Source organism: Protopterus annectens, chromosome 8.part1 (assembly GCF_019279795.1).
Source record: "Protopterus annectens isolate FY-2018-M chromosome 8.part1, PAN1.0, whole genome shotgun sequence".
In the NCBI taxonomy this organism is placed as follows: Eukaryota; Metazoa; Chordata; order Ceratodontiformes; family Protopteridae; genus Protopterus; species Protopterus annectens.
Window position 1 is genome coordinate 378,792,861 of NC_056742.1, and position 15,308 is coordinate 378,808,168.

The 15,308-nt window shown below is 39.2% G+C and overlaps 1 protein-coding gene across 1 annotated transcript in view; it reads left to right on the forward strand.

Annotated features, from left to right (window-relative positions):
* LOC122810135 (T-cell immunomodulatory protein-like) overlaps positions 1 to 15,308 on the forward strand; it is a 1,047,680-nt gene that overhangs the window by 233,924 nt on the left and 798,448 nt on the right. The gene's annotated exons all lie outside the window — the stretch shown is intronic.

Below are 15,308 nucleotides of genomic sequence, written 5' to 3' on the forward strand. Positions count from 1 at the left end.
TTTCCCTTGACTTGCCACCATCCTTCAGATGAAATATATAATCCTGAGTCTTTACTAATGCCCTCCAATATATTTCAAACTCTGTGAATAACTAAGTCTTGTCTACATGTTATTAGCATGCAGTCATCTGAAAACAGTCTAAAAATCTTCAAACTTCCTGATGTCCATTCACAGAATGTTGGAGAAGTGGAAAAGAAAACTGATAAGATATGCATGTAATAGACATGTAGGAAAAGTTCTGCCACCATAGACGGGAAAAGGAAAGGTGTGGTGTAAATTTAATGAGGAATGAGATATCAAATCAGTATGACCTATGCCTTTTTTGGGGTGTATAAACGGAAGAGATTGGCTGGAGATGAAAGACAAGGACTTTAAGTGCTTGCTGAGGAAGCAAGGTAGGATGATATCTAAGGCTTGTGAAGGGGGGGGGGGTCTGGAAGTCTATACAGAAAGATAAGTATGAATATGGATGCAAGAACTGTGGCTCTAATACAGAGGTGTAAAGGGGGGGGTGCAGTGATGAGCAGACTGGATAAACTAAGAGGTAAGAATGGGCGATGAAATAGGTGAATTGTACTTATAGTGGATTAGAGGTGGTATAGTTGGGTCTATACTAGAACATCGAAAGTTTAATGGTTCGAATCAGTAAAGGTCGACTTTTAATGATCGAACCATTAAAATTTCGAATGTTCATAAAAAATAAATTTAAAAAAAATCTAAAGGGTGTAGGCAGGGGGGCAAGCCCTTCTGCACCCCCCACACCCCCGCTACTTAAATATACAAACTCTGAGACCGCACCACATTGAAGTAAATGAAAATCTCCCCTTACGAAGATTTCCGTTTACCCGTTCATTCTGCAGTTCTCGTGTCGACAGTCAGGTTCGACATTGTCGGCTTTTGAGAATAAAATAGGTAACCGGTATAGTTATGGGTGCAGGGATTACCAGGCATAGTACACACTGCCTCCTAATTGAGGTAACCTTTTGAAAGTCGAGAGGTGGAGAAGTGGAGTACTCCAAATTCTGCATATTTTGCTCAATACAGTGCAAAATTTGTAAAGGGAGAATTTTGTGGAAGGCATTACATGGATCAAAGTATGGGAGTTGTTATGGTCACATGTGAGGTAAGAATGAGTAGAATGCAAAGAAATGTTGTTCTGTTATAATAAGATGTAAATGTGGGATGTTTGTGATTTGGGGGAAGAGGTCATCCACGCCTTGTACTACTTTCCACTTTTTTTTCTTCAGATAGCTTTCCATTAACTAGGATTTGTATTTTAGGCGCATTTTAAAGGCCTTTGGTTCATCTTGTAAACTTAAACCAACCCATCACTGTTGTGTGCAAAACTCCACTCTTTCATATCAGAGGCTTACCTTTTATCAAAAAACAACCCTACATATTCCAGTCCCTCTTTGTCACCCTTTTGTGTATACTTCTCCGATGTTCACTAACTTCTTCCGTCTTCATTGTAGCACCAAAATTTGCCTGTCCTTATTTTTCTTGAAAGTCCTTTTCTTTCCATCAACACAAACATGTTTGCATTTAATTTGGCAGAGTTAATCATTTCCTTCATTTTAACTTGATGTTATGGGGTTTACATAAGTTTTTATTGTACCTGAAACACGTCCTATAGTTAGCACTAATAAACACATTACTCAATTGTAAACTTAACAGTGAATTTTCCTAGAGTCAGCTTTTATCATGGAATACAATTCCTACCCCGTTATCAAACATCTAAAAGTAATACAATATTTATTTAACTACAAGCTAATTCATTCTTGGCTTCCTATAAATACAAACTATCAAGTATGATTTAAATAAAAATGTAAGCACTTTCTTTTATGTTTCTTCACGAAGTTGACATCCCAAGTAACTAAATTTGACAATTATTTTAACACAAGTCAGGCAGCAAATGCAAACATTAGTAACATAACAATTCATCTACCCCGGTTTCAGGAAGACCATTCAGTAAAGCCTACTGTCCCTCTGTAAAACTTCCTTAACCATATTGTCCCATTTCATCGCACAGATAGCTGTCCGTGATATCCCAGTGCCACAGTAAGTCCCAGTTACCCTGTAGCAAATCTAAAGTCTCTGACCCAACATGGGGAGAAAGTAAGTGATCGCTGTAGAAGGACTAAAGTACTAAATATTTGCATGCCCATCTTTTTACATAAAAATCTTGTCCCGAGCCTGGAAATGTCTGTGGATGACTATGATGTAATAACAGGATTGCTTTCACTCCTATGTAGCTGCAGTGAGGCCAGAAAAACACTTAATGCATGCTTCATTACTTAACTTCTATTATTAAACCACCACAGGTAGTTGTTAGTCTTTTTACAACTTTAAAGTGTTTAAGGCTAAACTCAGACTTCCAGCTTTCCATTTTGTATTTGTAGGATCTGCGTGATATTCTACAGCTCTACAGTTACTACTCAGTCCTGTGATGTCAGAACTGCCCAGCACTTGGAGAATGCTTCTCTGCTGCCTTCTACCCAAGTACAGTAAGCAACTCCTATCTTTCAGTTCTGTTGTGCTAAGATTTCTTTTTGACCACCCATTTATTTTTCCCAAAAAGTTTTTAGACCTTCTGTCTACTCCAGCATCAATAATTGTTTCTTTTATTTGTGTCGGGGTCTAATTCATATGTTTGAAATTCCAAAGCATTGAACCTCTGATCATCGAAGACCAGAGGATCAAAGTTTTGAAATATCAAACCTAGTGAATGGAGATCACCGTACAGTGTGGAATGGGAACTTATCTATTCTCTTTACTGTAGTGCGATCTCGTTGGTATATTTAAGTAGCAAGGGGTGTGGAGGGTTCAGGGGGGATTGCCCCCCCTGAAAAAATGTGAAATCAGAAGCTTTCACGTTTTAATTTTGTGGTTCGATATTTCGGAACTTCTATCCTCTGGTCTACGATGATTAAAGGTTTGATGTTCCAGAATTTTGAACATATGAAGTAGACCCCTGTGACCTACTTCTGTGTCATCTCTGTACTTTCAACATGTCATCTCTGTGCTTCCTCCTCCTAACTAAATATTTCATGATATCTTCTCATTTTTGTCTTTATTTTTTTCCTGTTCCTGAAGTCAAGCTGCAGGTCATCTGTTACTGGGGACTTGACAGGTTACAAAACCGACTGGGAAGGACCTGACTGCAGATAAATATTAATATCTCCTTCCAACACTCTATAGCGCTATTTCCACTGTAGCCAGATGCAGTAAAGCCAAAGGAATATCAATGCAGGAAACCACAACAAAAATTTATTTTATTAAACTGTACATCTGTACTTAATGAAATAAATCACTGCTGTAGTTTCCCGTGGCAGTATTGCTTTATCTGCATCTCGTCATTATATCAGGCTTGGAGTTTGTGTGCTTGAGCTGTCATTGTCTTGTTAGACTACAGCCAGATGAACAACTCAGAAATGAAATGCCATTTCTTTGCTAAGTCCTTCTTTATTTCTGCATGTGCTGCTCATCTCAGAAAGAGATCTTTTGAGAAGTCTTGGTGCACCCTTTCAAAACCCATCCACTTTTATTATACGCATCAGGAAAGCTGCATTTAACAACCATCCTGTAGTGGTATATGAGTAAAGTTAGCAAATTACTTTTCTGGCCTTGGAAAAGCTAAGGAGTTATTTTTTCCCACTTGGTGATTTCTGTTAACCTCACAATTCATTCTAGCTGCAGTTAACTTAGTTTGGAGGAAACTATACATGTTCATGTTTGGAATTTAGTCTGGCATATCAAATATTTTCCCATTCTATTTTTATTCTCTGTATTACCAATATTTATTTTCAATGTTGATATGTTTTATTCCGTACTCCAAATCTTACTGTTTTGCTACTCAGTAGTGCTTGCCTGGTTAATTGTTGAAGTTTTTAGCTGATAGATTTTTGACTCCGAGTTTTATTTTACAAGACTCCCTGAAGCTGTTTTTCAAGCTTTGGAAACTATTAGTCCTCACTAAGATCAATTTGTATATTTTCACCATCTTTTTTGTAACATAGTCACTTAACTTCAGAGGTGACTGAGATGGGGTGCAGTCTACATTTTGCTTCTTTCTTTGTTACATACTTTGCTTCCATAATACAGTAAAACATTAACATTGATGGAATAACTTCAGGAGAATACAGAAAAACAGCCCTTCATGCTGTCTTTAACTCTGAACAGCCTAGCTTTGTGGAGTAGAGGGATAAAACCTGGTCTGTGACCTTGACCTGTTTGACTAGTTTCTCAGGTGCTGAAAAAACCCATCAGGGGAGGATGAGAGCGAGTCAGTTTCCTTTCCTTTTTCTCTAGACTTTGACACAGATTGAGAGAACAGTTTGGCTTATGATTTTCTGCTAGCAACACGTACATTGAGGACAGCCTTTCAGATGTGAGAAAACACTTCACATGGTAGTGTCTTGAGGCCCCTGATTTCAGCTAGAGAAAGAAGACCTTCTTGGTCTTGGACCCCATAAGCCAGTAGGCATCTCTCCAGTCCAGGAAGCCCTTTTAGATGTAGTTCAAAAAGCAACCTTACAGCCAGGTCCCAAGAAACTTCTGTTCGGGATCCTCTCAATTTTCTGTATACAAATCCCTTTGGAAGTCCAAATATAATGTCCTTGGAATCTTCTAAGGGAATTGTTGTGGCTGAATACTTTAACTGATGTTGGGGAAAGCTGATTACTGAAGCATTTTGGGGAAAAAATATACACTTCATCAACCCTGGCCTTCAGAGGCCTGAATGTTCAGATTAGCTTCCTAAAGTACCAGGAGTATATTATTAAGTTGCTCCAGAATAGTTGTGGGGAAGTACATGATGATATCCCGAAAACACCTAGAGTCATCCGTAAGCACAGACTGTTTTACAGTTCATTAAGAATGCCATAAAAAATCATGCAACGAGACAGGATTCTCCTATTTTAATAGACTACTTGGATTTAACCTTACAGCACAAATGCTTATTCACAGGCAAACTATCTTCTATATATATATATAGAATCATTCGAGAAGAAATATATAGTTGCTTAGAAAACTTTTGGAACTACTATTATACAATTAATGTCGAGTCCCCCCTAAGAAACAAGATGAAGTATTTATTTTAGAATTGGCGGGTAAAACAACTTCTGTTAAATGGAAACTATATGCCTGGAGGTTTTTATATAGATCATTCTATACACCTCAAATCATGAATAAAATCAATAAAAAAATAACATATGTAACAAATTTAAGTCCGGGGTAAATATAGGATGGGGCACATCTTCTCTGACTGCTCTGAATTCAAAGTTTATTGGGAGAAAGTAAACAACTTATTGCAAGCCTTATTTACAGATACTTTTACTTTAAATAGATATATGGTTCTCTTCAACACTCCCATACCAAATTCTGTTAAAAAAAATAAAATTCCCCTTGATCTGGTCAATACTTGCTGTGTCCAGAAAGATCATTACAAGAAACTGGATGTCAAATCCCCCTCCAACTTTTATAGAATTCAAGAATGGTATAATTCACTTATGTCACTTAGAGATTTTGACCATAAAGTCACAAACACCTAGGAAAACACATGCGTTCATTATGTGGGTAAACTTACAAAATTTGTTAAAAGAAGTTTAAATCATACTATGAATTATTACAATTATTCATATTAATGGAAATTTGTATGTGATGTCTTCGTAAATACTTTTCTTGTTTTATATTTGTTAATATGTTCTGAAAATTTCTTGTTAAATGTATTGAGATTGTTTGATTTTTATGTAAAATTAATAGCTGTTTTAACAAAAAAAAAAAAAAAAAAAAAAAAAAGATTGCTATAAAATGTGGCTATGGTAATGTGCATGCAACATCCATGACTGCTGCAGTATTGTCAGTTATCAGGAGACATCCATGCCTGAGGATGTAAAGGCTCAACTTTTTAAAGGTCTTTGGATAAAAAGTTGCTCTTAAGACCCTTATTTTAAAGTATGTGTAAAAAAAAAAAAAACTGGAAACTGTGGAGTCTCTCTAGAACATGTTTCACCCTGTGATTCCCAAAAATATTTGAGATGGTCTGTCTGAGTAAGGACCTTACTGACAGACAGGGAAGAGGTAAACCAGCAAAAGGTAAAAAGGTCGCACAGAAATGGAAGTAGTAGCAGCTAGATGTAGTTCTGTGGTCTTCCAGATTCAATTCCGAAGAGTAGCATCTTGGATAGTATCATCTTCCCTCTCCTCGCAAAACTCTGCCCACTCCCCCACCCCCATTTGTCCCAAGATATCTGGTAATCTGATCACCTCCTACCAGTGCTGGTCAAGCACAACTTTAGAGCAATGGGTCTTATTTGGGTCTTGCAGGTCGTCTCCAGAGGGTGCACACTGCACTTCACATACAAACCAAAAAGAGGACTTCTGTCTGTTTCACATAACCAGGAACATCTAGCTCTCCCTTGGCAGAAATACAGTTACGAGGAACCTTAAAACCCGTACCTTTTGGCCCGGAGGATGCAGAGTTTTACTCCAGGTTGTTCTTGTTCCAGGGAAAAACTACATAAACTGGAACACACTTTTATAATAAAATTGCAAGTTTGCTGCAAAGGCCCCAAATCAAACTCACTATTGCACTGCCTTACAAAAACTGAAGTGTGAGAGCTACATCATTTACTGACACTGTGTCAATTAAAAACTGCCCCAAAGTAATCTTTAATCTAAGGAATTACCCACCCTTATTAGTATTACCCAGTAAACATGTTCCAACTCTGCATGTGTGCTCACAAACCCATCGCGTCCTATATGTAACTAAATCAAACAACTGGTATCGTGACTCGCTATACAGTGTCTTAAGAGTTCCATTATTTGGCTACAATTCCCTCACCTTAGAAATGAACACAGAACACAGACCTAGTACTTTGGTCCTGTCAGTGAACATACAAACACTCGCATCCTTTCACTGTACACCATCTGCATCATTTTTCCTAGCACCTTAAATCATACAATCATACACTACACTGTGTCCAACCTCTGTAAATACTTTCTGCTGAGGAATTTCTTTATTTTAATACAATTAACCTGTCTTCTCTTTTGACTTTATTTCTTCTTTTTATGTATTATACCTGTATGTTGTATTGTATATGCATTCTTGCACTATAAGTATTTTTTTTTGTCCTTGCGGAATGTTCTGTTGTAACCTGGAATATGCATTGCATGTAATGAATGTTGCTATTTAGTCATTTTTTTTTTTTTTTTTGCTAAGTTTTTCATGTATCTGTCTTGGAGCTTATCTCCCCGGGCCTCTACTGAAAATGGGCATATATCCAGTTAGACTAGCCCGGTCAACAAATGTAAAATAATAAAATAAATATTAATCCTCTCATTCTCCCTGCCACTTCAGCTCTCTTCTCTTTACTACTACCCTCACTGATACCTACTCTGTACGCAAATAATTCCTTTTCTGATCCTACATACCCTTCTTCCCAACAAATCGGGGAGAAAAATCCAGAAATAATTGGGGTCAGTCAGGGAAACTAAAAATATTAGTACTATTAACTTGCTACATTGACAGAATAATGTTGTTATACATTTTATGAAGTAAAATAACTATACAACTCTAAGTTGTTATTTATTAGTTGTAATTCACCACCTTTTCTTTAAAAGTTATCAGTTTTAGGAGGCATTAAGAGGGATAGCACTAAAATTTGAGTTAGAATCCGGAATGATCCCGGAAATCATGGAGAGTTGAGAGGTTATACTTTTCTTCCGTCCTTTCTTTTCTCGTCTTCTGCCAGCTGTTTTATTTCTCTTCCACTTAACTTTATTGACTCTTACTTGATCTGCTAGCTGTAATTTCCTCACATTTATAACTTGTTTATGAAGTGTATTGCTGTGTATTTGACACAATTCCTGTGTTATTTTCAAAATGCATTCCCGGTCTACTTTTACTTTGCTGTGTAAATTCTTTCTCTTTGTAATTACTGTGAAGCTAAAAATGGGCTCTTCTCAGTCAGATTATCCCAGTCAACTAATGTAAAATTTAAGTAAATAACACAAAAAGGTGAATTGTGCAAATGTATTTGGGACTTGTTAGGTTAATCAAATTCTTAAAAGCTCTCTAATTCAAGATGTTAACTCTAGCAGTTATCATTATCAGTGCCATTACAGTGCAAGGATGGCCACTTCCACATTTTTGTTTTTAAAGGTTTTTAGCAGGGGATCATCATTACCAATTTTCCTTCTTGCCTTTTGGTTTTGCTAATGCACCCAGCATTTTACATGTACTGTGGCACTAATCACAGCTCACTGCAGGACCAAAAGCACTCTACTTGGACAACTTCCTGATTCGGACCAATCTCAAGATGAGATAGAGAGGGCAGTGGTGCCACACTGCAGACTGTCTCAGCAGACAAGGTTTCTTCCTGAATGAGAAGTCCTGTTTATGCTAGCCAGAATGGTGACTTTCTTGGGCACCAACTTCACAAGGCTTGCCGATCACAGTAATGCCTCATACCCAGTACATATGTGTATTAAAGCAGTTGCAACAGGCAGGACTAGTTTACTAGGAAACAGTTGTGATGTGCACAGTTCATCTTACTGATAACAGTACACACGTACAGGGTTTTGATCCCTCAGGTATTGCATGTGACATGCTAGGTAAATCAGTAGTAACAGCTAGGGAGAATCTATGTATACTTATCCACATTGCATCCACCATTCTTTCAGTGCCACTAACCATTTTGCACATGAGGAAACTTCAGTGGTATCTAAAGAATATCTGGGAACAGCAGTCTCTCTCCCTGGAGCCTACAATCCCAGTCCTTTCCTGTATAAAGAGAGCAAGTGCTGGAATGTTGGATAGAATAAAGCCAGAAGAAAAGAGACATGGCCTTCAGATAACCTCCCCTAGACAACACCTTGACCACAGAGGCCTTAAACATAGCTCAGTCTGTATATCTCAGACGTAGCATGATGTGCATATTCTTGGACTTCCAAAAGAAGGGCACGTGGATTTCCAGCAATAAACAACTACACGTACAAAGAAATAATGGCAGTTGCTCAGGCTCTCAAAGCACTCAGGACAGTTTGTAAAAAAAACAAAAAAGCAAGTCGAGTGTACACTTGTGACTTCTGTAGGCTAGCTGTGCAAGCTTGGGAGCAGACCATGGAATACTTTGCACCTTAAGGCAACCTGTATACCAACTTTGGAGAACTCCTTGTTGGATCAGTTAAGTAGGACCTTTGCCAATTCACAATCTTAGATTCTCCAAACAATGGACATCTGAGAGAAATTCTTTCTTCAAAGCTCCAAACAAACATGCTTGAGCAATAGATTCCTCCTGCCGAGATTGGCCATGTATGTTTTTCTTTGCTTTTCCCCGTATGCCCCCTACTGGCTCTGGTAATTCAAATGTCGAAGGACAGGCCACAGATTATGCTAACTGTGCTTTCTGGCCCAGGCAGCACTAGTCTCCCACTTAATACAGATGACATGGGCAAAACCTTTACTGCTAACTCCGCCTTTGAAGCTCCTGATGGATTGCAGGGAGGTTGTTATACTTCCCAAGCATACTGTTCAATTCCAAGTCTTTTTCCACTACTCCATATGTGATGATATGGGTAAGTGCCTGCATAGCCAGCTGGAGTTTTAAAAAGAATGATATGTCCTTTGAATATCAAACTGATTTATACAAGTTGCTTGTGTTACAAATGTATTAGAACTGTATGTCATTTGTAGATCAAATTGATTTTGTACAGATGTTTGTGATGAAAATGCATCTGTGAGCCTTGCTTGTGTTGAATTGTATCAACAGTGCACCCTGCTGAAATGAAGAGAAATGTACATGTATTTTTGTATACATGTTGTAATAGAGGGTACTGGCACAGCAGTGTTTAACTTTAAGAAAAATAAGGGAAATGGAAATGAGCTGATAAGCCATTAAAAGGCATCCCACAGTGCTGAGTAAGACAGGAGTAGCTGGCTCTGAGGAAGAGCCTTTGTCCATTAGCTCAGGGAAAAGAGGGGAAGCCCCAGGCACTGCCATAAATATTTGGATGTGTAATAATAAAAAAAAAAAAAAAAAAAAAAAAAAAACATTCGTATAAGCATACACTTTGGTTACAGTAGCCGAAATCGGTCAGCATTTATTAAAACAATTCTGTTAAGAGGTCAGCCCTCTCAGTCTCATTTGTCAGATAAACTTTTCCCATTAATACCACTTTACTCAGTGTCTAAGTATTCTATGCATCTGATCAGCTAAAGGTTAAAACCCAGTTTCTCCATGTTTATTTGTGTCACACAATGTAATAATTAAAACATGTTCTGAATCTAAAATAATAACATAATTAAGTGTTCATGCATCTGTCTTGAATTCAAGCCATTTAACTTTTCAGTGTTTGTACATCATTTGTTGCCTTTTTTCAATGCAAACATAGACTCTGCCTCTCAAGTATTACTTCATTCAAAACGGCAGTATGATCTTTTCAGGCATTCATTTTGCATTTGAAGGCCTTTGAGTGCACTGATCAGAACTGCAAAAATGTAAGTGAGATATTGGGGAAATGTCCGATTCCTTCTCTGAGGTGCAGCAGTTTTGGAGTTAATATGATGATTACTACTGTTGAAGTGATACTCCATTCCTGCCCCTTCCCGCACACTCATCTGTGTTTGCAGGGGGATTCCTTTCAGCAAAAAACTGCTTGTAATGTTTAACAGCTAGTTGCACACTGCTGATGTTTTATAAGACTCGCAGTACATTTTTCTGAGTTCTGGACTTGCAGTTCGGAGTGTTAAACTTTTGATCTTTTTCTCTGTATGTGTATCAAGTTCCCTACTCCAGGAACAGGAGACTTTCCTATGTTTCTTGGACAGATATTCACTAATCAGTATGATCATCCCCTCTGGTCTCAGTAGATGAGACCAACCTAAATCTTTCTTCCTAAATGGAAAACTAAAAAAACATGTATAGATCTGTACAAACACCACAGTTACATCTGTGTGTATTAAAATATCTAGAGTTCTGTTTTTTTATTTTTTTATTTTTTTATTTACATTTGTTTACCGGAAAATTCCGACTGGACGCAGTTTCTTTTTCAGCGGATGCCCAGGGTGAAAAGCTCCACATCATGTACATGATAAATAGAGATACAAAGCTGCAGCAATAGTAAACAACATTACATGTTGTTGGCTTTAATACAATAACAAGATATTGATTATCAACAGTATATACAGTAAATGTTGCAAGTTAAGATAGTTTCTTGTTTATAATATTAGTAAAGTTGTCAGACAAGATGTTAAGGTTTGTAAAGACAACTAGCTATTTCTGACTGTGGTTAGTAGTGGCGGTAGTATAGTTGGGTTAAGAGTCTAGGTGGGGGGGTATGGGTGGGGAGGTAAGGGTGGGGGTGTTAGTCTGGATTAGAACAAGGACAAAGCCAGTGCAAATTTAAGTGGAATTTGAGTGCAGTCTTGAAAAGGCTGCTGGAAGGTAGAGTAGTTATCGAGGGTGGAAGATTGTTCTAAAGTTTAGATATGGTACATGAAAATATGGCTTCTGCTGAGTTTTTGGGTTTGATAACAGTTGATTTTTGTTGCTTGATCTTAGGGGCCTAGTGGGGTGATAGGGTTGGAGAAGGGTTTGAAGGGAAGGGATGTTAAGGGAGTGGTTATTAAGAGTTTATGAGCGAGGGTGAGTTGATTAAAGTGAAGGAGTTGTGGGAGTTCTAGCCTGTTTAGTTCTTTAAGGACGATACAGTGATTGCTGCGGTAGGAGGTTCCAGTGGCAAATTTAGCAATTTTGTTGTAACAAGCATTCAGCTTGTGTAGGTCTGTCTGTCTAAGGTTGGTAAGTATGGGGGATGCATAGAGTAGGGTGGAGATTAGCTGGGAATTGGCTATGGAGATTCTAGCCACCTTGGTTAGGATTTGGCAGCTTCGATATAATGCACCAAGTTTCTTGTGAACTTTTTTTATTGTGAGAGATATGTGGGTGTCATATGTAAGTTTGTTGTCTATTTCCACACCAAGTAATTTTGTGTGTTCTGATGGAGAGATGATGGTATTGTCTTTGGCAAGAATGTTGAAGTGGGGGGTATTTTGGGTGGCTTTGGAAGGTTGGAACAGGAGAAGTTTTGTCTTACCTGGGTTGAGTAGGAGCTGAGCATAGGATAACCAGCTTTCTACAGAAGAGAATGATTTCTGTACGATTTGTTTTAGTTCTGGTAGAGTGGGGGCAGAGCAGATTAAAGTAGAGTTGTCTGCGTACTGTATAAGAGATGCTTGTGTGGTGGCAGTATGTAGTTTTAGTGAAAAGTGAGAATAGCAGAGGGCCAAGGATAGACCCTTGGGGAACTCCGAGAGTAACTGGGAGGTGAGGTGATATGTTATCATCCCAGATTACTGATTGCTGGCATCCATGTAGATAGCTGTGGAACCAGTTGCAGGCTGACTGTGCGGAATGGTTGAGGAGAGTAGAGAGTAGTAGCTCATGAGATACCATGTCAAAGGCCTTTGAGAGTTCTAGAAATACGGCAGTAGAGAAGAGGCCATTGTTTTTGTGATGAAGTATAGTGTTGGTGAAGGAGAGCAGAGCGGAGACAGTGCTGTGATATGGCCTGAACCATGTTGAGTTTTTGGGAGGCGATCATTAGCTAGGAGGTAGTTGGAGACCTGGGTGTTGATACATTTTTCAAGTATCTTGGAGAGAGGGGAGAGGATAACAATGGGTCGGTAATTGGAGAGGTCAGTGGAGGGGGGGGCGCCTTTGTGGAGGGGAATGATGTGGGATATTTTCCGTATCTGGGGAACATGGAATGGTTGAATAGAATTTAATTTGGATAGGCTAGTGTATCAGCTGCATTTTTCAAGTATTCAGAGGGGAGGTTGTCAGCTTTGAGTTTGGTGGGTTTAAGTTTTGACAATAGTTTTTTTATGTTGGAGGTAGGTACTGAGGTGAAGAAAAAGAGGAGTGGGGGGTTTAGGTTTATGAGTTGGGGGGGCTATTGTAGGGAAGTGTTTGTTTAGAGATGTTCTAGTTTCAGTGAAGTGTCTGTTCAAGGATTCAGCAATACTGCTGGAGAAGGGGGGAATGGACGGCTGGGGGGTATCCACCTTCCTTGGGTGGAGGATAGTGTTAATAGTGGACCAGAATTGCTTATGGTTGTGGTTGGTAGAGTTTAGGGTGGATTTATAATAGAGGGATTTGTCTAATTTTATATGTTTTTTGGCTTTATTGCACAGTTGAAGGAAGGATTGCATATCTGAGTTAATTTTTGTTAGGCACTAGTGCTCTCAGGCCTTACCTCTGGATTTCATTAGGGTTCTGGTGGTCTTTTGTAACCATGGAGCATGCCTGGATCTGACTTTGGCATTTCTTACAGGAGCATGGGTGTTTAGGATGGAGAGGAAGGTACTGTTGAAGTGGACAGCCTCATCTAGGTTGAGGTATTTTAGTGGTGACCAGTTAATGTTTTGCAGGGAGGAGATGAAGGAGTTGGGATTGAAGCTGGACTTCCGTATTTGCCTGTGGATAATGGGCTTCTGACTGTTTGTGTGGTGCTGAATTAGGAAAGTGGGGGAGTGGTCATTAAGACTGTCTGGTAAGCAGCCTGCTAGGTAAGAGTGAGGGGTTTTGACTAGGATCCAGTCAAGTAAGGTATGATAGGGTTTTTGGTGATTCGGATAGGGGATTGAGTAAGTTGAGTGAACCCATGGAGATTAAGGTGAATGGTTGGGAGACTGTTATTACAGGATAGCCAGGTGAATGGTTGGGAGACTGTTATTACAGGATAGCCAGTTGATGTTAAAGTCACCAAGAATGATGGTTTCCTGGGGTAGAGATAGAGTAGCCCAGCTCAGGAGATTTTCTAGGGGTGTAATATTTTGCCCTGGTGGGAAATAGCATCCTATGGTATTGATTTGTTTGGGTTTAGTTTGAGACTGGCATAAAGGATTTTTTCATTGTTGTGGTGAGGGGCAGATTAGTTCAGGAGTTGAATATTGAGGTGGTGTTTAAATAGCAATGCCACACCACCTCTTTTTTTGGACAATCTGTCTATGCGAAAGATGTTGTATTTAGGTGGAAGTATTTCCTCACTTTTGAGTTGAGGCTTGAGCCAGGTTTCAGTTAGGAAGAGAACATATGGGGAATATATGCTTATGCTGGGGAATATATGCTTATGCTGGCATGTAGTTCTTGGATTTTATTGAATATGCTTCTGATATTTAGGGACATTATAAGTAGGTCTGTTGTTTTCTTGTTGGCTAGGAGTTGAGTTATGGGGGGGGGTTGCTTGGACTAGGGTTTGTGGTTGGGTTGGATTTGGGAGGACCAGGGTTTGGATGGATGTCTCCATCGAGGGCTAGTTTATAGAGGGTGTTTAGGATATGTTTTATATACATAGTAAATTGCTTATGGTATCTTAGGGATATTTTATTTTTGAGTGTGGTAGGTGTTTGGTAATGGAGTGTGTGTATTGGGAGGATGTTTTTGGTGGCAGGGGTTGTGTAGTTATAGTATAAATGTTTGTGGGAGGGTGTTGAGAGTACAGTGGAAGTTGTTGGGGCATGTGACTGTGGAGCCTTGGTAGGTTGTAATGTGAGCAAGAACTACACAGGTTAGGATTGTTATATTAGGTAGTAGCATGATTGTGTTGGATGTAAGGGGAGGGGGTGAGTAGTGGTGTAGCCTAATTGCTAGCAATTGGGGGTGGGGGTAAGGCTGTGAATAAATGCAGAGGTACTGGAGGTGGGTGGGAATAGGGGGTAGGGAGGAGAGCCGAGTGAGCGTAGTGAATGGAGCAGGCTAGAACTCCCCCCAGGCTAAAGATTGCAGGGTAAGTGTCTAAATAGCCAAATTGTTTTTCCCTACTAGATTCTAATAACTCCAAACAATCTATAGACCTGATTTCAGCTGTGTCCTTTCTGGGTAGATACCTAGTTTGAAGCAGACAAAAAGTGGCAGTTTTAAGTACCTTTTTGCCTCTATTTTACAAATGGGCAGTTCCACTGTATCTACTGGGTTACCTTATTTTGCCTAGAGCTTTATCTTGGTGTACTGATAACTAAAAAGAAAAAGTTAACTGGGAAATGTATTTACAGCAGATGGGGTGCAGCTGCCATCCCTAGCCGTGGGTAGAGCCAGTTATTTCTGCTTTAGACCAGGTACTTTCTACAGTAGCAGGCTAAGAGGGAAACAGCCAGACACCTACAGTAACTTATTTTCTGTTTAAAGCTCTTGAGTCCTTGTGGCTGGTTTCTTCACTGCAGATGCAGCCAGTGGCCAAGGATTCAGCAAGTGGGGGACTGAGAGAAAACCCATTCACAGGGACATTGGTCACTAAATGAAAAAATG